We start from the raw sequence: 23,938 nt of genomic DNA on the forward strand, positions 1-23,938 counted from the left end.
TTAACGTTGGTTTTGGGGTTTTTAAGAGTATTCATTTTCAGAGATCATCATTACCAAAGACTGAACAGTATAATTATTTGCAAACATGCCTTTACCAAAAGTACCACCGTCATTGAATTCATCCAGATCTGCAGAGCTCGGGTTGCTTCTGTTCAGTCAGGAGTTTTAACTGCTAGGAGCTCTGTCTATGCAGGTATTAATATATAATCTGCCTAGGTTTGCACCATCTTGTTAGCACTACCGTTTTTTACAGCCATCTATATGCTTTTCGAGGAAGATTACACGTTACAAAATAGAGGAAAACAGAAACAAAATTATGAAACAGTGCAAAAGTGGTGGCATTGTCATGGGTTTTCCACTTGTGTGGGTGTTAAACATCTGAATAAGGTCCACTTGAAATCAGAACTTATTCTCAGTAAGTTGTTGTATTAGGTAGAATATAAGATGTGAAACGCATGTAATGGGTTTAGTTGTCAGATGATACCTGCTCGCGTGGGGCTGGGGGGCGAGGGGGGGGGGTGTAACACTCCTTTAAACACTTGAACACTTATTCTGTAAAACACTACCAGAAGCAGGCACATCTGTGGGGATTTTACAGTGGTAATTGGTCCGGCTATACAGATGTTCAAACGCCGGGTTCATCCAGCTACGGTGATGGTGCCCGTTCTTGCTACATCTTCCTGATTGTACACTGTTAATACAAGCTCAATACATGAACTAAAGAGGCAGTGTGCACGTGATGGAATCTTTCCGCTTCCGGTTAGTCCCCCAGATTCTAGTACGACCTCTAGAGTAGGTAAAGCATGTTTAAAGTTTTCAAACCTTTGCAATAGCGTTGGACCTTTAAGTGCAAGGCCAAGGACGTTTGAAGTCTGCGAAGTGAACATCAAATGTATACCCTGAAAGTGAACTATAATCGCTGTTCGAACCATACTCCTGCGAAGCTGCCTTATTCACCTCATTTTAATTTCCTCGCCTGTCTTCAGCAGCCCCTGTTTCCACTCTCGTTTGGGCTTCATGCTCTTTGCTTCTGGGGGTCTCCTTTGTGTATTTATGTTTTCGAGCATCTTGTTTTTTAATCCTTGGCTGTCTTTACCGGAAGTGGCGTGTAACTAGCCTGTCCTCAGGCCCTCCTATTTTCTCCCACCCCCTTGCTCCTGGAGTGGTTGCCCCTGCTCGCTGACCACCTTTACGGGAGGGTCCAAGGCACTTAGTAATCTGCAGGCATTTCCATGAGGAATGGAAAGAAACGGACAGGAGGAGTCTCGGGCAAGGGAGTAACCTTGGTGGGATTCTGAAAAAAACCTTCTTTTTCCTTCACACATCCATACTGAACACTTCGACCCCGCTGCTGCTGATCCCGCTGCTGCCACTGCCTTCAAGGAGCCTGACACGACCACACAGGGAATTTTGATTTCTACTTGGGGAGGAAAAGGAAGGCAGGAAAACATCTGGAGGTGCTGAAGAAATAGATTACAGCAGAGAAGTGGCAATATTTTTCCCTATTCTTGAAAAGAAGACAATCTAAGTTTTCTGCCAGGTGTATGGGACATACATTACTGAAACACTGCACTGAACTGTCAAAGGTAAATTTCTTTATTTTACTTTCAAGAAGTTGCGTTTTCTTTGCTAACTGTCCATTATCTATATACATGCAATAGCTTGTGAGGGGCTAGAGGCTTTCAGAAATAAGGGAGCATTAGAAGCTGAAAAGGTGCTACCATTTACTTTACAGCAACACAACATCTGTGAAATTACTATGTACATCAATGTACTGATATACAAGGATAATGCAAGTTGTGTGTTGAGCTCTCAATACTTTCTGCTGCCATTAAAGTGCTGGACAGAAGAGGCAAGTCTTATAGTACAAACATGGACATGATGAATTGAAATGCTGAGGTGCGATAATCATTCTGTGCAAAGACAGTGCACCTACAGCTAGAGAAGCCGCGCCAAAAAGCTTGCTTTGACTGCTTTGCCCCAGCTGTTGGCAAATCACTGATTGCAAATTGCTGCTGCCAGCAAAGCACACTGCTTCATTGATAGCTGAGGCGCTTCTACCGTTTGTTAGCACATGCTGTGAAACACTTTACACAGTGATAGCCTCAGTAGAGCTGCTACTGAGTGTGCGGATTTTTGGCTCACTTGGAAAGGAAACACAGTGCGTCCATAAAAGGAGCAGCCAAGATCCACATGTTGTTATACAGCTAGACTGAAGCGTGCTCTGATGCCCATACGGCTGCAATGAGCTGAAGTTGGACTTGTGCGAATACCCCTCCACCGGCTCTCAATCGGATCTTCGTTGGTGGGGTTTATTTCATCTTGAAATTCCCCACTGTAGTCTGTCCCAGTGAGGATCTGAGCTGGCACTATGGAAGAAACGTCAGAGCTTATGTGGCTTACAATCTCTGAGACTCCTGTACAGTGACCCACAGGTCTAAGCATGTGTGCTCTGTGGACATAAATGACTCACACTTCACAACTGGCTAATTATACCATGGAAGTCGTGATGGGCAGTAGGCCCCCTCTGATAACCTATACACAGTGTCTGTCATGGTCAATACTGGGTACCTGTACATCTGTTTGGTGGCGTGGATTGGAACGTGTAACCTCATTGAAAGTGTAAAGGAGTGGGGAGGGGAGAGAATTAAGGTTCGTTTAAACTGCTAAGGTTGCAGAGGTCAATCGCCAACTCTGAGACATTCTATTTCTAAGACTGAAGAAGTGACCCCAGGCACCTGAGACATTCCTTCACATTTTGCTGCCACTATCTGACTGAATGCCTGTTTTAAGTACATTTTGTAATGTAGATTATCTGCTTACTACCTGCATCATGTTTGATATGTGTACATTATATTTCTTATGTGACATAACTCGGTGTGCCAGCTCAATCCGTGCCACGAGGGACACCATGTTTCCAGTACTGGCTTTGAGAGCAAGCATAACGTTTTCATTGAACCTAACAGGCTAAAACGATTGATTTCTAAATGGAAACCCATGACTAGAAACGATATCAAAAAAATTACATACAGACACTTGTAATTCAATTTCCATCCTTACGATTTTGTATTTGAGTTTCCAAAAGTTTTTCCACGCAGAGATATAATGCAGAGATTTGCGGTGTTAAGGTGTAAGTAACCAATTCAGTCCAAGGGTTGCCTTCTGTTCTAGTACTCGCAGCCCTAAGTTAATAATGGTAAAAGCAAAACTGCATGTGCCGGAGTAGAACTAAAGACCAGCACTCATAGCAGACATGGGGCAACATGTCAGATCAGAATAATAACAGAAAGTGCATTTTAAGGCTGCAGGGGTTGTTGCCTTTTAGGACCTTGTAAGGCCACATTTGGTGATCTTAGAAGCTTGTGTGCCTAAGACACGTTTGCGCGCAGCCCTTAGTGAAACAGTAATATCATATTCTTTTTTTTAATTAGTAGTCAGCACACTGTGCAGCAGCCCATTTTCTCAGTTTTCCAGGCAGTGTCAAAGACTGTGATATCTAGCACTGAAATGCAGATTCCTATCTCGCACAGCAGTGTAAGATTTTTCAAGGTAGTATGTCCAATACAATGAGAACTCATGTCACGAGTTCATTTTCTCACCATGTAGTGAGTCTGTGTCATGATCCTAAAGTGGGCTGGTCTGCAGGGAATTCCAACAGGTTGAGGCCCCAAACGGATGGGATGACTGGGGAAGAGTCAGTCACATGTCAGGAGAAGCAAAATCTTCCACAGCCTGACATGTGATTGAATCTACTCTAGCTGGACCACTCTGAGAATCAACAGCTGGGTATGAAATTGGCAGCCCTGCTTATAGGCCATCCACATCTGTCTTGGGTCACTGACTCATACTGTGACACTGTTCAGGGGAGATGTATGCTCTTTACAGCTTTTTACACTATGGGTCAAATGTTGAACAGTTTTCCTCACTTTTTCCAGATTTTCTGGACACAAAGCTGACAAAGAAACAACATAGCTTGTGAAATTTTCCAAAAAGTATATTATACTGTTTGTCCTGTGGCGCACAACATGTTGATTGGCTCTGGTCATGACAAAAGGCATCTGGTGCTGGAAATCACAGCAAATAAATACTTTCTATGTATTGCACATAGCATGATCACTTGGACATCGCTGCGGTTAGGGAACAGCAAGGGTGACCTTCCCAGTGGTAGCACCTCACTATAAATGTGATTTTTTTTATTTTGTCTTTTTTTTTCAAATTTCTATTGATAAATGTTAAGTAGTGTTGTTATTAAGAGACTATTCAATATTTGTAACTAATACATTGAACTTTCACAAGTACTATCCAAATATATAGAAACATGCAATCAGAGTCTTCACAAACTTCTAAGTCAAACACAGCTAGAAGTGGCTGACCTTATTTGTGCCATGCATTTTGGTGTGGTCCCATGTCACTTGGCAACAGTCCCTCCTAGAGATCAGTGACCTCTCCTCATCCTGTATTTATTTATTTGCATTTTGCTACAACATTTTAATATTGAAAGAGAATGGACCTAGTGCTACACTGGCTTAAAATGAATGAAACGCTTTTCAGGTGTCTAAAGCCAGTCAAGCAACACAAAACAATGTTATTATTATGGGGACTCGTTTTCTTCATTGAAACGGCTTTAGAAAGATGAGCTGCTACATCACCATGTCCAGCATCAGAAGCTGGTCTGGGTGCCTCAAGGAGAGCTTCACCTAGTTAAGTCACAGGGCCAGCATTAAATAACACATCTAGGTCTCTTGCCAGAAGGACCCAGCAGAGAAGGGGCCATGACAACTCTTCTTGGCAGACATTAAATCATTATGGGGAGAGGAACAGAACGCTAATGAAAGTCTGTTGGTCTTAGTGCTGGGCCCATACGTTTATCAAATGTTGAGGCATATTTTGAGCATAGTTCCACCAAACTGTCAGTGGAAACGCTGGCTTAGGTAGGTACACCGAGGCTCACTCAACTGAAGAACAGCTCTCCACCATTGGTCACAAGACCGAGGAGCGGCCATTAGCAGGAGCCCATCTGTTCATTTTTAATGATTCCTGTAGCTAACCACACAAGAGCAGCATGTTCCTGTTCTAGGGTGCCTAAGTATAAAGGAAGTCACTGTACTGTAGATAGGTGTAAGGGCGGCGCTCAGAAGACATTGAAAGAAAGGGAGCCTTCATCACCAAGGGAAAGGAGGAAAAGTTAACACAGGAAACAGGAATGGAAAGTTGCCTCCCAGGAACAGCATGAGCTTAGAACTCCTAGGAAATAAAACGAATAGCACGCAGAGGTGTGGTATGAATGTGACTTCCGTCCGGTAGGGGGCGGCATGCTTAAACATAGCATTGTAACATTAAATATGTTCAGAAGCATTTATTGGATGCCCAACCAAAGAATACAAGGGACAATAACTATCAGGTCCCCTAATAGGCTAAATGTGGACAGAGTGCCAGTTGTGAAATATTCACGTCTAAGCACCCCCACTCCCCTACCCCTCTCCACCCACCGCGTAAAGAAAAGGGCAAGGAAACCTGAACGGCAGTAATACAAATGCAATTTCAATAAGAAGGGGGTAGACGAGTGCTCCAGAAATCCAGGTACACTAAGAGTAGATAATCGAGTGGGTTGAGTTCCTGCTGCAAGGATACGATTTGGGCGATGGGAAGCCCTCACTCTGCATTTTACCTTTTTGGACCATCTTTTACTGCGTTTATTATCTTTCCATATCACTCTCCCTTGCTTTTGGTCGCTTACAAAAAAAAGACCGTTCCAGAATTGGGTTTTAGTGAAAGTGCCAAGAAGCAATTCGGTTTGTGGTATGGGCTATCCAAGTGGGTAGTGTAATGGCATGACGGGTTATCTAAAATCCTTTTACTCAAATGGACTATAAAACAAAACATGGCTATTGGTTCCCAGCTATGTGTGCAGAGGCTTTTGTGTTTTGTGTTTTCTGTTGTGCCCTTTACCCAGCGGGCACCTCTACAGAAGAGCCCGCTGCTTTGCTGAAGCATGGGGGCAGTGTATGTGTCCTTCGCGGCTGGAGCCCGCTCTTCCCTCCCCGTCCCACTCCAACACACGCTTCGTGTGCCCCTTTCGGTTGCTGTGTTTGAGCGAAGAGCCCTGCCACCGCAGGATGACGCCAAGCCTGCTCCCGTCGCCACCTCCCCTCCCGGTGCCAAACAGACCAGCCTCTGTGCCGCTCACAGCCAACTTCCCAGCGGCAACAAAAGCCGCGTTCATGACAGGACCCGGACCACAGACAGACTGCCAGCACTCCACCAAGGGCAGCCAAGAAAAGTAAAGGCTGTTTAAAAGTGAGAGAGGGAGACTGAAAGAAGAGAGAGGGCGAGGAAGAGGGAGGGAGCAAGAGAGGGAACCGTTATAAAAGTAGAAAAAAAACCCGGGCCCAGTGCAACAACGGAAACCTTGAAAGTTTACTTTTAAACAGTCAGAGCCGACTTGTGCGAGGCAGAACAGCCTCTCAGTGTATGCATAGGATAGAGAAAGTGTGTGTGCCTCGCTACCATCAGCTCTCTGAATGGGCTCACAGTGCTGCTAAAAGAAGCTTTTTGTTGAGCCCATGAATAGATGGATTTCAGTCATGAGTTTCAGTCGTGGGGAGCACGAAACGTTCCGTGATTCTCTTCAGGCTGTCTTTTACCTATTCGCAATTTAAAGTTGGGAGACATGGAGGCCGATATTGTAACTTGAAAGCAAAGAGAAGTTTTAAAATCATTTTGTAATGGGCAGCAATGCACCGAATACACGTTTGGCATGGACGAAGGAATGTAGTGCAGTATATGGCCCATGTTGTTCACCAATAACCTATATTTAAATATTGTAAAACGGTGCAGGCTGTACATGTACAGTACAGTTTCTCTAGTGTCCCCTCACATTTAACGAGGCACAGCGCTCTATTCGAGGTCCCCTTCCTCTGTTTTCCTGTTTGTCGCTGTTAAAGTTGTCTTACATGTTCTCATAAGGGCATATAATAGGCATAAGAGGGTGAAGTATGGAAGAGTAGTGTAATAACTATAGGATGTATTTTACATTTACTTCCACATGATACCGTGCTATTAATGATATTCTCTCGCTCTTTAATATTTGGAAAACAATCTTAAACCTGTATTTGTCTATATAAACCAACCTTAACTGCTCAATATGCTATTTTCTATAAGTGGTAAGTGCTTCCCCATTGATAATCAACTTCTGCAAATCACATTGTAATTCCAGATTGGCAGATTATTCATATTTTCCCATGGAAGTCTCTGTAATTATTATAATACATGATTTTCACATAGTACATGGGCTCGAAATTAAGTGTGATAATAGACTTTCTACCAGAACACTTCTACCAAATCATGTGGCAATGTTCAGTTGAATCCCAGATAGAACATCTGACTAGAAGCCTAAAATGATTGGTGGAAATATCTCACTACATTGTCACTTCCACCCTACTTGAGAGCAGAGGTGCTTATCCCTGAACAAATACACAAAGCCATCTTCAGCGCCCTCATTGGTCTTCAGTGTTTAAGTCAAGTGAGGCCAGGACCAAAGATTTAAAGACCACAGCCACTTTTTCAATGCTAGCCTGACACCCCACCCCCCACCACCCCCACGTCTCCTTCATGATCCCCTAAACATGAAATACTTGTAGCACAACTTTCACAGGTACAGGCAAGTTTGCCTCTATGAATATATTAGGTTATTGCTGTATGTGTTGGAAGCTTTCAACATACATTTCTATTCATATGTTTCGCTGCCTGATTTCTTATTTCAAGTATGCTGTATTGTAGGCCCCAATAATGTTACATTATGTTGTGCTAATAATACATAGAAAGCGCTGTTTCAACCAGGGTTTCTTGACGTTGGGATTATGGTTTAGGGACAAGACTAAAGGCTGAGACAAGAAGCTGCTGCATTTAGCAGCAGATCACAGAGGATCAAAAGACTAATATGCCTAGAAAAATATACACATTCTTGTGCTTGTGTAAATCTACCCAGGCAACAAATGGATTTTAAATTGTCTAGATAGCTCTCTATGCTATCTGCCAGAATTCCAATTTCTGGTAGATAGTGTAGAGAAATCGAACCCACCTATCCATCCATGCAAACTTTTGAATATTTTAATATGATCAGCAGATTATGATGCAATAGGTTTCAGGGTGAACAAAATGTATGCTGCCCTTGCCCAAACAGCATGCCCGTATCGTCTTCTCCAGGTGATTCTCAATAATGGCCACAATATTCAACAGAACCTTTGTACACAATGCAGGCACTTTCAGCTGGGACCAATAGTGAGCGTCAGGAGAGTTTGATCAGTGAAGTAGAACCTTCTCTCACGTCCTTCATTTAATACTCTTTACAGCATGAGAATTTAGTTGTAGATAAGTTTGAAACTATCATGTAACTTCTATTTCAGCTCTGCGGATTTGTACATAATGTGGAAGTTTGAACAGGAGAAATGGAGCCCCCTATGAAAAAACACAATTTTTTTTCGCTTTGGGGAAGTAATTATCCCTAAAGAGAAAGTTCATTTCCTACAACCCTGGTCAATCATTCCCTTTCACAAACTGGACGGAAGGTTTATACCATTTGCAGGGTAAAAAGGAGTCGGAAACTGTTCTAGGATTACCTACAAAGGTACATATTTGTGAGCATTCCAAATTTTTCCAAGAATAGTGCACCTTAGAATGCCCACTTTCCACTCAATGAGTTGAATTTACTACAGCAGATGACTATGCCCTTGTGGCAGGGATATTCATAGTAAAAAAAAAATTTTTTTCCTGCCAGGTCTCCATATGTGAATTTATAGTAGGTGTAAATAAGGTCATTTTGACAGCAAGCCAATCTTTGTGACAGAAAATACAATTGTGACTAGGCCCCAGGTATATAGACTGTTGTGGAATATGGAATGCAAGGAGTCATTCATTCACACATTAGTGGATGAATTAATTCATACAGTAAGTAAGTATTGAACTTATACAGCGTGAACTAAGCCCAAGGGCATCAAGGCGCTAATGCAGCTAAAAGAAGGCGGCAGAGTAGACAACACACTCATACTGAATCATGTGAGAAAAGCCAGGTTTTTAAGCTAATGCGAAAGATGGAGTGAGAGGGCTGACCAGAGAGCTTTTCCGGGAGGGAGTTCCACAGTCTTGCCGCAGTCAGCGAGAAGGCTCTACCTCCCCACCTGGATTTTCTAAACTTAGGGAGCACTAAAAGATTTTTATTAGAGAAGCGGAGAGGCCTACTAAGAACATATCGCTGAAACATCGCCTTGATGCCATCGGGACCTAAGCCATAATAGACCTTATGAGTCAAACAGAGGGACTTGAAAAGGATCCTTTGATCAATAGGCAACCGGTGCAGTGACCTGATTGCGGCTGTGACTGGATGAAATTTTGGAAGATGCATCACCAGTCTAGCTGCAGCCCTCTGCACCAAATACAGACGTTGCACAAGACCCTTGTTAATGCCCAGGTATAGGGCATTACAATAGTCCAATCTGGACGTTACCAGTGCTACCACAGCCTGCTTGCGTGCTTAAAAGGAGAGAAAGTGAAACATTTTCCGAAGGACCCTAATAATGCTAAAACAGGTGGAGATGGTCTTACTAAACTGGCGCTACATGGAAAGAGAATTGTAAACAATGACACCTAGGTTTTTTCCATGAGAGACAGGACAAGGGCAGGCACCTAGACTAACAGGCCACCAGTCGGTAGACCAGATGTACGTAGACCAGATGCCCAAAGACAAGTACTTCTGTCTTGTCTCCGTTTAAGAGCACTGAGAAATGAGCAGAAGAATCCAAGAACAATGGTTCAAATACATTCACCATCCCACATTAGTCTGAAGACAGCTATTGATCAGTAAATCATACACACTATTGCAAAGACCATTGCCAGGATCAGCACACAACACCATCAATTTCCTTCAGTTATGCTGCTGAGTCAGAAAGGTAGAGCAGTGACATTTAAAGGCCTTCTACCTTCCTTCATCAGTATCAAAACATGGGTATCAAATGTAGCATCCATGAGTGTTTCATCTCTTTAAAATTGTTTTCACCCTTTAAGATACGATGCTGGCACAATTTTAACAAATTAACAGTGGATCTTGGAAGAGCTTTATGCATCAGAATATTTTTGTTCCTATGGGCGTTACTAGGCAGCAATATTTATGTAAACAATGTTGACGTTCTCCTGGTACTGCCTTGCATATTTTCATGTGCATCGTATTACCAAATGCTCCTCAAAATGCTATCACACAAATTCATTTAGGATATCACAAAGTTACTCTTCAATGACTTCTCACAGGCATTACATGGGACATCAGCAGTAACTTAAACATCACGTCAATGCATATAAACTTCACTAGGAGGAGCAGCTAGGTTTTACAGATTATACGGTATATCTATGCTAGGTATTTATTTAGGTAGTTTTAACTTTTCTGCAGTTGAATTATTCTTTATGAAACATTTTTCATTAAACAGACCTGTATTTCGGTTACCTCCTGTATGCTAACTTTGACAGGGAATAGTGAGATGTTTTAAATATTGGCACAGGGAAGCCAAATATGATGAATATTTTTTCATGCATGTCAGAGACAATAAGATGTTAAAGTTAAAAAATATATATTTCAAAAGGAGGGAGGTCAGCGGACACTATTTACCACTCAGGGTGGTGGAAGGTCCAGTAGCAGCAGGGTGTCCGTACACAGTACTGGAGTTGCAAAAAAGGGGGGGTGCTGCACTGTTCCTATTGAGAGATAAGGTAGGGGGGGAAATGGATTTATCTGGCGTGACCAAGGGTGTTCCAATGATACCCTGGGGCATCCATTATGTTGGACGTAATTGCCTCACACACCCAGAAGGGTGTCATGCTTCATCATTGGCGGTTGCTCCTCGTCGGGGAGGCGGTGCAATCCCCGACGGGCTCACCTCAAAGAGGGGCTCTTTAGCGGAGATCTTTTTCCAACAGCCTATTGGTGAGGGTTCGGCGGGGCAGTACATCAGAGCAGAGCCCAAAGGTTTAGTAGCTCCAGTCCTCCGTGTCTGTGTCCAGTGACCTACCCATTCCCGCCGAGCTCGATGTGGTTATTAGTTTATGACCAATAGGCATAGGAGAATCCACTGAGGTAACACAACACATATGATACAAGCATGTCGTTGTTGTCTTTGCACTTCACTTTTTGTATATAGGTCCTGAAGAATCGCGGGTAATCCACCCTTAGCGAGAAACATGTCGACCACACTCACTACTAGTCTCCTCTAGGGTCACACAACCTTTATTAGTTGACACCTAGCGAGCTAGCCCCACTTTTTAATTGCAGCCAAGGGACCCCCAAAATAAAGTCAATTCCGGTACCCTTAGCTACATTTTAATCATCCCATCACAGGAGTATACCATCTGCCCACACACCCCCACTTCACCAATAGGCTGTTGGAAAAAGATCTCCGCTAAAGAGCCCCTCTTTGAGGTGAGCCCGTCGGGGATTGCACCGCCTCCCCGACGAGGAGCAACCGCCAATGATGAAGCATGACACCCTTCTGGGTGTGTGAGGCAATTACGTCCAACATAATGGATGCCCCAGGGTATCATTGGAACACCCTTGGTCACGCCAGATAAAGTTAAAAAATACCCATGCTTTTATATGGTGTAAATTGGTCGAGGCATTTGAGAACAGTAGCTCACGATTGTTAATTTTGTACAGGTGTGGATTTGATATGTACCATTTATTTTATTTGAAATCACAGTATAGTCTTTTCCCTTTCGTGGTTGTTGTGTCTGAAAATTCTATCCAAATACGCAGTTTAGAAAATATAATAACCTCAAGTGGTTACAGAATTTCTAGAATAAAGCCTATATACATTGAATGTTGCTTAGGTATAGAGTTGATCAAAATTGTCTCTGAATAGACAGCATCACAATTACTGTATAGCTTCAAGTCACCATAGAAATCAGTGCTAATTCTGTTTTACTTAGATTAGTTAACAGTACGAGACCATTTCATTAATTAGGTATCAATTTTTGGTAGTTAGGATAAAAAAGGTTCTTAAAAAAATAGGTAAAAAGCCTTTCTGGTGATGTGGATCTTAGCCAAGGTCTTCAATAATGTCATTCGACATGTTATGAGTAAAGTCATATGTAAGGTCATTAGCAGTGAATGACAGTGGTACCAGTTATGGTTAGTTTACATAGCTGGTACTGGTGAATCTTAGCTTTATTGAGGTTTAATTTTGTAACCACACCTGCATTTTAAAAGTGTTTTTTGTGTTTTCTAAACTTTTTTTCAGTGAATTTCTTGGTTGTTTTTATATCATACATGTCATGGCTGTATGCAGTGGGGGTTGGCTACGGGGCCTGGCCTATTGTTAGGGCCTGTGTCCAACCATTCACCCAACCTACTTACGCGGTCAACCCCTGCTGTTCCCTGGTCCTTTGGCCATGGTCACTTGGCCGTGCATGATGGCTTTTGGCTTTAGACAGTCCATTCCTTCAGCAAATGTCTGTAGACACTTTTTTCCCACTTACATTTTGTTTTGTTTGCTGTGTAATGCCAACATGTCAACAACTCTGGCAGAGGTGATGTCACCTGTGATGACATTAATGATGTCATTTGAGATGTCATTGTTAACAATAATGTCATTAAAAATGTCCGGTGTACCTTCGTATGAAACATCAAACAGTGAATGAGCTGACACCAGTTATGGCTAGTTTGCATAACCATAACTTGTAAATCTCAATGATTTTTAAGTTTTATTTTTTACCTATAATTGCAATTTAACTGTAACTTTCTCAATAATCAAAGCTAACCCTAAGTTTACTTTCACACTTTCCAGTGAATTCATTTTTGTGCTTTATTTATGTAATCTACAATTTGCAATTGTTCATTGCACCTAACACCTGCTGTTCACGTCTTTAGTGTGTGCAGTGAGGGTTGGATACAAGGCACGCTCTGCAGTTATGTCCTGCTCCCAACGCCACACCCAACCTGCCATATACAGTCAACCCCTGCTGGGCAATGGGTCATTGGCCCAGCATAGCAGGGGTTACTGGCAGAGCCCAACCCATCACTGGCTGCAAGCCCCCATTGCTGGTGACCAATGCCTTTTTGCATGAACTTTGGGGATGCACAAAAGGGGTTGGATGCAGGGCTTGGTCTACTGCCAGGCCCTGCAACTAAGCAGCTGCAGGCAGCCAAACCCACAGAGCACAACCTTCAGCCACATGCAGCTAGGGTTAGCCACAGGATCTACCCTGGCCATGCTCCTGCAGCCTGGCCATGCTCCCATTTCACCACCTGCGGCCAACCCCCCTATGTGACTATTGGCCAAGTGCAACAGTAGTTGGCTGAAGTTTTGTTTTCATTGACAGGATTTGTGAATCCTATGCTGGATTTGTGACTTGTGAAACCCAGAGGCCCCCAGAGGGGACTTCAGGTTTATCAAGATATTAGTGGCTGCAGCAGAATGTTTTCTGGAATGACAAGCCTATCATAGCTTTGGGGATTTACGATTCCAAAATACATGATAGGTTTAAAAGCTTCCTCATCCAATGGTATGCCTCTAATTGTTTTTTGATTTGTGAATCCTCCATAGATTTGTGAAGCCGGGGAAAATCTGTAAAGTAATTGTCCTCATATCTTCATGTCCAGACTAGAACACTCATTAAATACTCATTTTTCAACAACTACTAAAGGGATTTACACCAAACCTAGCAAAGGCACTTCCTTGAGTTAAGTTCTTCTTACATGACAAGGTTACCTTAAGTCCATTCAGTCGTTTATTTCTGTATCAAAGTGCAAAGAATCCTTTAAAATGGCAAATGGCACTTTTGGGATAGCCCTTTTTAGCATCCGCTGGAATTATCTGCATGAAACCTGCACTGAGGATTTCATCTTGGACGTACTGCTTTTGGAATGTTTTGTCCAGGTTTGCCAAATGATGGCAAAGTTATTAAGAACAAAAACAGATGCCTTTACAATCAGAGGCTCTTGGTTTAATAAATATACATATATTCACAGAAAAACAACGTTTACAGGGCATTATAGTTAGGCTTACATTTCACTTATACAAAACTAAAGAAGTTCAGCAGTTATAGTTACCGAAGCCAACTATATCTTACACCCCCACAATACACTGCTTATGACCTCACTTATTACATCTCTCATGACATGGCCAGTGACATCACTGATGACATCTCAAATTACATCACTGATGACATCACCGATGACATAATTCAGCGAGTATACATTTTTCTAAGGGTTTATGATTATTACATTTATATAATATGCTACTACACAAGTTACATTACTACACTAGATGAACAACTAATGAGTGATACTATTTCTAAAATACATTATGTGAGTGGCTGTAGGTATCCATGTGTGAGTGGGTGTCTGAGTAGTTGTATAGGTGTGTGAGTGTGTGTGTGAGTGGCTATATGTGTGTATAAGTGGGTGTGGAAGTAGATGTGTGGGCAAGTGAGTGGCTGTAATAGTGAGTGAGTGGGTGTGTCAGTGGCAGCATGGATGAGTGAGTGGCTGTCTAGGTAGGTGAGTGGGTGTGTGAGTGACTGTATGGGTAAGTGAGTAGGTGTGTGAATGGCTGTATGAGTGAGTGATTAGGTGTGTAAGTGGCTGTTTGATTAAGTGAGTTTGTGTGAGTGGCTTTATTGGTGAACGTGTCTCTGTGTGAATGGCTGAATGGGTGAGTGAGAAGATTTGGGAGCTCTTGTATGGATGTGTGAATGGATATGTAAGTGATTGTGTAGGTGTGTGAGTGAGCTTGAGTGCTTGTATGGGTGAGTGAGTGGCTATGTTGAGAGGATGTATGAGTCAGTGAGTGAGTGTATGAGAGGCTGTATAGGTGAATAAGTAGACGTGTGAGTAGCTGTATGGGTGAGTGTTGTGGCTGTGTAAGTAGCTGAGTGAGTAAATGGGTATGTCTGAGTGCCTGTATAGATGAATGAGTGGGTGTGTGAGTGGCTCTATGGATCAGTGAGTGGTTGCGTATGTATTTGTATGGGTCTACCAATGAATATATTATTGAGTGTGTGGATTTGTAAGTGGGTATATGAGAGGTTATATAGGGTGTGAGTGGGTGCGATAGTGTTTCTGTGGATAATGTCATCTATAATGTCCTCAGTGATGTAATTTGAGATAGCATCAGTGATGTCATCAGTGATGATGTCACTGACCATGTCATGAGTGATGTAATTTGTGAGGTGATCAGCAGTGCATTGTGGGGGTATTAGTTACAGTTAGCTCAGGTAACTATAACTGCAGAAGTTGTGTGGTTTTGTACAAGTGAAATGTGAGCCTAACTATAACGTCCCTGTAACCTTTATATTTTTCATTGAACTTCTAAGGTGTTTAAAAAATGCTATTTCCTAATTATAACATCCCTGTAACCTTTGGTCTTTTCAGTGAATTTCTTATGTTTTTTAAACCTATTTCCTAACCATGACATCCCTGTAACCTCTGTTTTATTAAGTGAATTTTTAAGGTTTTTAAAATTTATTTTCTAAGTGTAACCTGTAACCTTTGAGAGTGGGTGTGCGAGCGAGTGTGTGTGCATCTCAGTGGGTATGTGAGTGTCTGAGAGGGTCTGTGAATTAGTATGTGGGTGTCTGACTGAGTGTCTGAGTGGGTGCATGAGCATCTGAGTGAGTGTCTCAGTGGGTCTGTGAGTGGGTGCATGAATGTCTGCATGGGTTTGTTAGTGTCTGTATGGGTCTGTGAGTGGGTGCATGAGTGTCTGAGTGGGTATGTGAATGCCTGAGTGTGTGAGTGGATGTCTATGTGTCTGTGTGTGTGTATCAGTAGCTGTGTGAGTTACCGGGCACAAAGGAGGCACACCTTCCCTTTTATCATGCAAGAGTCTACAGTTTTGCACAAAATGTCTACCTATCTGAAGTACTTTCTGCTGGTTAGTTAGTAAGTGTTACCTCGTTGGGTACATTTTCAGTGTGCACTCTACACTGCAGCTAGATAATGGATCACAAGGAAATGTCTCCAGCGACCTTATGTGCTTTTGGGAATGTGATTGTTCCTCATTCGTCTTTCGCCAGAATTCTTTGATGACATGAATCCTCCTATAGGAGGCCCATTACACTATAAAGATGCTTCTTAGTTTTGTAGAGAGGTTCTCATCTTCCTCAGGATCAAGAAAGTGATACCAAATTCAGCAACAATAGCACAGGGGGGCCTCTTGGTAAGCTTTACGTCATCCTGACAAAACGCAGAAATACATATGCATACTACTAATGTGGGCAGGGAAGCCGGTCCTATTATTAGAAGGGGAGGGGTCTGCACAGCCCCCCTCCGTGGGGTGATTTTATCCCCAGGGGCCCCATTCCCTGTGGCCTGGCCTTTTTCCAGTCGGGGACTGGGGCCATGTGGCCTTCCCGCCGAGGCCAATTTGTGGCCGGAGACCACATCCCTGGGGCACCCAGTGTGCAATGGGACCAGGGTGGAGTCTCAAGGCCCCAGGGGTCCTTGCCGGCTCTCCCCTCTTGCTGGAGCCAGCATTGCACCTGCAAGGAGGAAGCTGCTGAAAGGCAGCTTCCTTCATGCAAGAGCCACACTTTCGCTGATTGACAGCGGGCAGGGAAACAAACGAAACCTATGCTTCCAGCAAGCTAGAACTTTTTCTCAGTTCTTGCTTGCTGGAAGGGGAGTGTTTTCTGTGACTTGGCAGAGGCTGTCAAAGCACCCACCAAGCCATGACAAACAGCTATGTCCAGGGGTGGGGGTGTTCCCAGGGCCAATAATGGCCCCCTCCCTCTTTCAATTGTATTATAGGCCCTGTGGAGGTGGTGGTCCCCAGGCCCTGGGTAGGTCCATGTTGCCCCACCATTGCTTTTAATTTAGCTGGGGGAGGTGGAGGTCCCTGGGGTGCTTAAACCCACCCCATGCGCGGGTTCCGTACCTCTCCCCTCCTAATTTAAAATAAACCCCAGGGAAGGTGGTGGTCCCTGGGGTAAAAAGAGCTCGAGGAGGGGGTTCCGCACAGCCCTCCCTCTATTATGTTATAAAATTCCTGAAGAGGTGGTCACCCACGGCGCTTAAAAGAGACTCAAGAGGGAGGCCCTGTGCGCCCTCCTCCTTTTTAAAAATCTGCATGCCCCCGGGACCTGGTCCATCCAGGGGTTAAACATTTGATTTGAGAAGCAGAGTCTCAAGATAGCTGCCAATACTTCCTGGTTGAAGTGTTGGCAGCCAATCACATTTCAGCATGAGGACTGTCGGACATTTGGAGGACCCGCATTCTTATGTATACATATATATAATTTTTAATTTCTCAAAAACTACTAAGCGGATTTACACCAAATAAGAAAAGGATTCTTTTGGGACCAAGACCTACATTTCTTTCAAGTTTTTTGTAATTCAATCCAGCGGTTTGGGCTGTAGTAACAACTACAATCTCTACAGGAATTAACATGGGAAACACATGTTTTTACACCCCCCCTGCTTTTTCTCAGCCCCCACTGGATGAATCGCCCCCAAAACTTTCCACAAGAATCACTAGGGCACTTTAGAAAACAAAATGTCATGAACATTCGTCAACTGGCTCCAAAGATATTGGCAATTTAAAAAACACTTCTCCTATGGAAACATTGTCCTAAATATAACTAGCTACTGGAAACCGCCAGAAGGTTTTATATATATAATGTGTATCTATATCTATATTCACTGAAAAAACCATAGGTTTCACACCAGTTATAGTTAGCTGAACATTTTACTCATACAAAACCATTGAAATTCTCACGTTATAGTTAGTTGGACTCACTATAACTCGCGCCCCCGCAATCCACTGCTGATGATGTCACATATTACATCATTCATGACATGGTCAGTGACATCACTGATGACATCACTGATGACATCTCAAATGACATCACTGATGACATCACTGATGACATCTCAAATGACATCACTGAGCTGGCCCCATGTGAAAGGATGCATTGCTGGAGTTGCGTCACTTTTGTGACACACTCCAGCAATGGATCACTTTTGCGCTTACAGATACGTCAGAAATACTGACGTATCTGTAACTCCTTGTGACATAATGCGTCATACATTAAATATGATGCATGAGTAGAAGACTGAAGGCCTCATTTATGAGGCCATGCGTCACTTTTATGCCGCCGGTGCGTCACTTTTTGTGACGCACCAGTGGTGTAAAAAATGCACCTTGTTGAGTCATATTTACAAAGTGACGCATCTAGGTATATGATACAGCTCCCAAGTATCTTAAAAAGGATACGACAGTCCGTGGAATAGAAATTTCTTTATTTTAGAGGTGGCATGTTACAGCCGTGTTCACAATATATATATAGATAAATAGATAGATAAACAATAGATATCGCAAAATGTTTTATACAGTGATGGTTGCCATTTTGTGGTTATAGTTAGGACCTAGTTACCATAGAAAGAGCGTGTTTTGGTTTGCTATTAACTTTGCCAACATTTGACGAATCTTAACAAAACTTTACGCAAAAAAGTACATCCACCTCAGCTCCTTAGTTGAAAGTTTTGCGGTGACTCGTCAAGCAGGCCTGAGTTAATCACAGAGTCTGAAAACACAATTTCTCCATGCAGTTTCCATAGGAATTTCTGAACAGCCCAAACTGCAGAGCGAAATTATACCAAATTTAGCAGAAAGCTAGCTCTCTACCCATAAAGTGTGATTTGCTTTAGATCCATTTCAGTAGTTTCGAGAAATTAAGGTTCACAATTTTTTGAAGTTTTGATTGTCCGAGGGGATTTCTTTTCCCATTGGCCATCTGGGTCCCAATGGGTGGTGATGCTCCCTCAAGTCCTACGGGAGTTCACACTCTGATTGGCTGCCAACAAAATGAGGAGAAATGCTTTGGATGCCATTTCAGGAAACCGTGACTTGGCCTTCGTGTGCTGATTATTAAAAAAAGGTATAAGGGTGCATGGTAGGGGTACTCAGATATCATAGACATTTTCAGGGGTCACAGAGGGACCCCAACCAGGGCCACATTTAAAAAAGGCTTATTGGGGAGTTGGCATGACCCCACTGGATTCTTGCAAGAGCCAGCTGAGTCCCCGAGCTCCAGTGAGAGTCCCCAGATTGAGCATGTGCCAAACTGAACCCCGCAAGTGTCCCACTGAATCAGAAAAAAATATTTTATAAAAGGGGGCATCAATGTCCGCAGTCAATCCTGGCTTGGGGATGGCCAAGGAGCTGGCAGCCCATGGGAGGATAGGCACAGAGTCTGTCCACAAGCCACACCCTGCGACTAACCCCCCTAACTGTGCATAGCTGGGGGTGGCATAGTTGCATAGGTTAATAAGATATTATTTTATGTTAAAAAACTCTACAAATTCACTGAAAAGAACAAAGGTTTAAATTATATTATATTTAAGTTTAGTAAAAATATCTTACTTTACATTAGAAAACTCAGAAATTCCCTGAGAAAAGCAAAGTTTAAAGAGACGTTATAGTTATGTGAAAATGTCAGTTTAAATGTAACATTTTAAGCAAAAAAAACTGAAATTCACTTCTTAAAGTTCTTTTAAGTAACCATTGCCATGCACTGCTTATCACCCTTCCTATTTCACTCTTGATGTTCTGTGGCATCATCAATAACATCACTGATGACATCTGAAATGACACCATTGATGACAACACTGTGCATGGCAGGGCGTGTGTTATAGTTACTTAAAATTACCTACTGGAGATCGCCAGTAGGTAGTTGAAGTTAGGACCTATTTTCCATAGGAGTTTTTTGTTTTGTTTTGCTAATAACTATGGCACTGTTTGACAAATCTTCACAAAGTTTATAAAACTAGTTTGCCACTCATTTCAGATATTGTCTGGAGAGTTTCGGGTGAGTCGTGAAGGGGGGACCGAGAAAAAGGGGGGTCCAAAACATGTTTTCCCCATCCAATTTCCCAGAGGGATTTTAAACACGACTACAGCCCGAACCGCTGAATGGAAGTACACCAAATTTGGCTGAAAGCTAGATCTTGGTTCAGAGAGATCTCTTTTTGTAACGTGGTGTAAATCAGTTCAGTAGTTTTCAAGTAATTAATGTATATTTAGGGACACTGAGGGTCACTGGATCCGACAGAACTCCTGCTGAGATCTGATTGGCTGTCACCACTTCGACCAGGAAGTGTCGGCAGCCATCTTGAGTCCCAAGCAAAACGTAAAAACAAACAGAAGGGGGCAGGGTAGAAATACCCAGAGCCCCTAGGCTTGGTTGTGGAGTCCCGGGGCCCAAATTGTTTTTATAACTATTGATGCGTATTTGCAGAGGATCCACGAATAAGCGACAGCATAAAAAAACAACAAGGATGGTCCCTCACTGGGCCAGGTCCCTTGGAGGAATTGTTTATATTATAGGGGAGAGGGATGCAGGAGGCCTCCATTCCTGTGCAGATTTTGACCCCGGGACCCACTCTACTGGGCCTGGCCAATATTGAGAAGGAGAGGGAGTCCAAGCGGCCCCCAGGCCAATTTCAGCCCCAGGGACCCCATCCCCCAGGGCCTGGCCAAAGTTTAAAGGGGGGAGGGGGCATGCAGCCCCCTCTCTGGCCCAATTTTGGCTAAGGGGACCCCATCACCCGGAGCCAGCTGCAATAACAAAGTGGACTGTAAATCGCTCCCCGGCCATGCATTGCTAATTTTCCCACATATTGCATCACTGATGATATCATTCAAAATATCACTGCAACATTTGCTGTAACATTTTTAATGAGAAAACTGTTCATGGTGACGGCGCGAATTATAGTTACCTTAGGGGACAAGTTATAGTTACTTGAGATAACATGGTTTTGTGTGTAAAATCTGAACCCAATTATAATCTCCCTGTAACGTTTTGTTTTAAGTGAATTTCTAAGGTTTTTTTCATTCTATTTCCTAACTTTAACATCTGTGTAACATTTGGCTTTTTCAGTGAATGTATATATTATTATTATTACATTGAATTTGTAGGGCTCACAGCTACCCGAAGGGGTTTCCCGGCGCCGTCCGGTAGGAAAGAAAAGGAAAGACGAAATAGAAAATTAGCGATTGAAAAACCAAGTCTTCAAACTTCTGCTGAATACACTGTACACGGTTTCCTTGCATAATGAGCTAGGTAGAGAATTCCACAGGGTGGGTCCTCAATAAGAAAAGGACTGATCACGCATATGAGAAAGTTTGACTTTCGGGACAATAAACCTAGTCTGATGGGCAGATCACAGAGGGCGCCAGGGTTGGTAGCACTGAACTAGATCTTGCAAACATTTTGGGGCCACTCCAGTTTTAATTTTAAACACATAGCACAAGGCATTGAATTTGTCTCTGTTCCCTACCGTCAGTCAATGTAGGTCTTGAAGGAAGCCTGCGACAGAGGAAGACCTAGGCACATGAAACACCAGTCTTGCAGCCGCATTCTGCACCACTTGAAGTCTCTGGGTCGTTGCTTTGTTAGAGGCCAGATAAAGAACATTGCCGCAATCTAGCCTAGAGGTAACTAGGGCATGGGCTACTGTTCTCTGAGCAGAAAGGGGAATCATCCATAACATTTTCTTCAACCATTTTAAAACAATAAAAACAGGTGGCAGACACCTTGGTGACTAGTTGTATAATAGATAGATGTTCGTCAACGAGGAAGGCCAGATTGTGAACATGAAGTACCGGCAAGGGTAAGGCATCCATTTCAGAGGACCTTAGTTGAGGTCCACAGAGGTCATGTTTTTTCCCTAAGACCGTGACTTGAGCCTTGTCCCTGTTTAGTTTGAGCAGGTTGTTTTGCATCCAGTGCGCAACTTTACTCAGACCTAACTGAAGAACAGAGGGAACCGACTCCTTAGAAGAGGAAAGGGCAAAGATGATCCATTGTGCTCAAGTTGGAAAAGAAATCCCATCCCTCTGATGCAGTGGTGGAAAGTTCAGAACACATAACATACATGATTCCCTGTTCTTTGTAGAGTCTCATTTGTAAATACAGAATTCCTTGTAAAAACTTAGTGAGAATATAAGCTACATAAACAGTGGCTGAGGGTATAAAAATCGTGGACCTCCTTTAAAGAAGATGCGAGCTGTACGTTTTCCATGTGGTCAGGAGTATGCAGGCAGTGTGGGAATAGCCAAAGAAAGTATGCAGGCAGTATGGTAATAACCAAAACGATCACCCTTCATTCAGGTGGGTAAATTGTCCAATATGTCTATTCTTCTGCCTGTGTAAGCAATTTCCTCTAAGTTCTCCACTGGAAAAGACACCATTCAGTGAATTCATGCCCTGGCACCAACTGGCCCCCTGGAAAATCGCTGAGACAGAGTCGAAAAAATGGGCAGGCTACCTTTCTATCTTCCCATGCTGGCACTGTAACTGCAAAAGAAAATGCTATGCTTGTTAGGTGTGAGACTCAATGCAAATTAATTCCTCCACCTCACATATCCATGGGTGGTGATAGGTTTCTGGATGAGAATTTTCACCATTACCATCCCACACTGTGCATCACTTTTGACTAATATACAATGGGCATTAGAGTCTCAGCAGACAGAAATAATGAACCACCGGAGACAGTGTGCTTTTCCAAGTGTAACGTAAAACCAAAAGCACAAGCCAGCAATGAATTGTGGTTTAAAGATTATTTAACTGCCTTTTATCCAGAAGAGCTGGGTTAAAATAGTTTATGTCTCCTAACATAAAAATGTGAAAGGACACTTAATGAGAAAACCGTATATGGAGTAAGCGTAACGTTAACCCTCTTCACAGTTCCAGGCCCCATATTTGCCACTTCTTCCTTTCATAGTAGATCATGTCATCCAAAGGAGAGGCGGCTTCAGTAAATACAAGACCATGTGCAAAATATCTCTAATAATAATATTATATATAATCTACTAAGGCAATAGAATGAAGCATTTATTTCTAGAGTAAGGAGGTATCACTATATTAAGATGAAATACTGAGACATGACTGGTCATGTTATATTGCAAATTACAATAAAGAACAAGCCCTAAATAAACCTTTGAGTTTTTACAGACCAGAAACAAATGAGACGTTGAACAGTATAGCAATTAGCCCAGCAAGCCCTATATGGTCTAGATGAGAACATGTAATTTACAGATTAAAAGAAAATAAACATCACCCATAATCTTGACATTTACCAAGTAGTATAGGTGGTCTAAAACCGAATGTACTGTCAAAGTTCAAAATGGACAGTTAATGTTTTACAAACGGCATATGTTAACCATGCTTTTATTCACAAAAAAATATGCACACCAATGTTCATGTCTTCTTTCATAATTCTACAATTCTATAAAGTGCAATCTTGAACCTACGTGAGTATCTGATTATTTGAACATGCAACATTATATCTACCAAGTAAAGATGTTGTGAAATACAGTAATTCAATGATAAACAATATCCTGGTACATCTTTCTGCTTACTTCTTTAGTAACCTTTTTTGGAATAGTATTTAATTAATTTAAATGGGAGAATTTTGAACCAACTAGCTGCTAGAACCTTTATTATGGTAAAGACTTGAACTCAAATGATTACTTATTTATAACTCAAGATAACCCTCATCATTTGCAAGGTGTCATTTTTGGATTTCCTAGTTATTAGTGGGCAGAAAAGTTATGCCGCTTTTATGAATGGATACGCCAGATTGAGAAGGATCCACCCTCTTTGATCAGTGTTCCTATAAAACTGTTCTGTAAAGAGTAAAATAAGTAAACAAGATACACAACTGGGAGAGCCATACAGTTTATTAGTAAGTAGCTACACATTCAATAATCATCTAGTATGTGAATATGTGTATTTGAATTAGAAAATTCAATACAAAGATTACATGACTTTCTTAGAGACTAGTTTTCTTCTTTGGTGATAGGTCATTTAAAGGCATATTTCAAAATTACAAAACATTGGAAATTAGTAGGTACTAGCTACTCTTCTTGTTTACATGCATTGACTATGTTTAGAT

General features: G+C 42.4%; 1 protein-coding gene across 2 annotated transcripts in view; it reads left to right on the top strand.

Moving 5' to 3' along the window:
- The first annotated feature begins 1,267 nt into the window (after window positions 1-1,267).
- The window catches only part of ACAN (aggrecan), a 239,099-nt gene continuing 216,428 nt past the window's right edge, over window positions 1,268-23,938 (top strand). The window contains exon 1 of one of the 2 annotated variants that reach the window (XM_078683188.1): window positions 1,268-1,586. The gene's annotated coding sequence lies outside the window, so the exon portion shown is untranslated. The remainder of the gene's footprint in view (window positions 1,587-23,938) is intronic. The other variant, XM_078683189.1, reaches the window with a different exon arrangement.

Source organism: Lissotriton helveticus, chromosome 3_1, assembly GCF_964261635.1.
Source record: "Lissotriton helveticus chromosome 3_1, aLisHel1.1, whole genome shotgun sequence".
NCBI classification, from domain to species: Eukaryota; Metazoa; Chordata; class Amphibia; order Caudata; family Salamandridae; genus Lissotriton; species Lissotriton helveticus.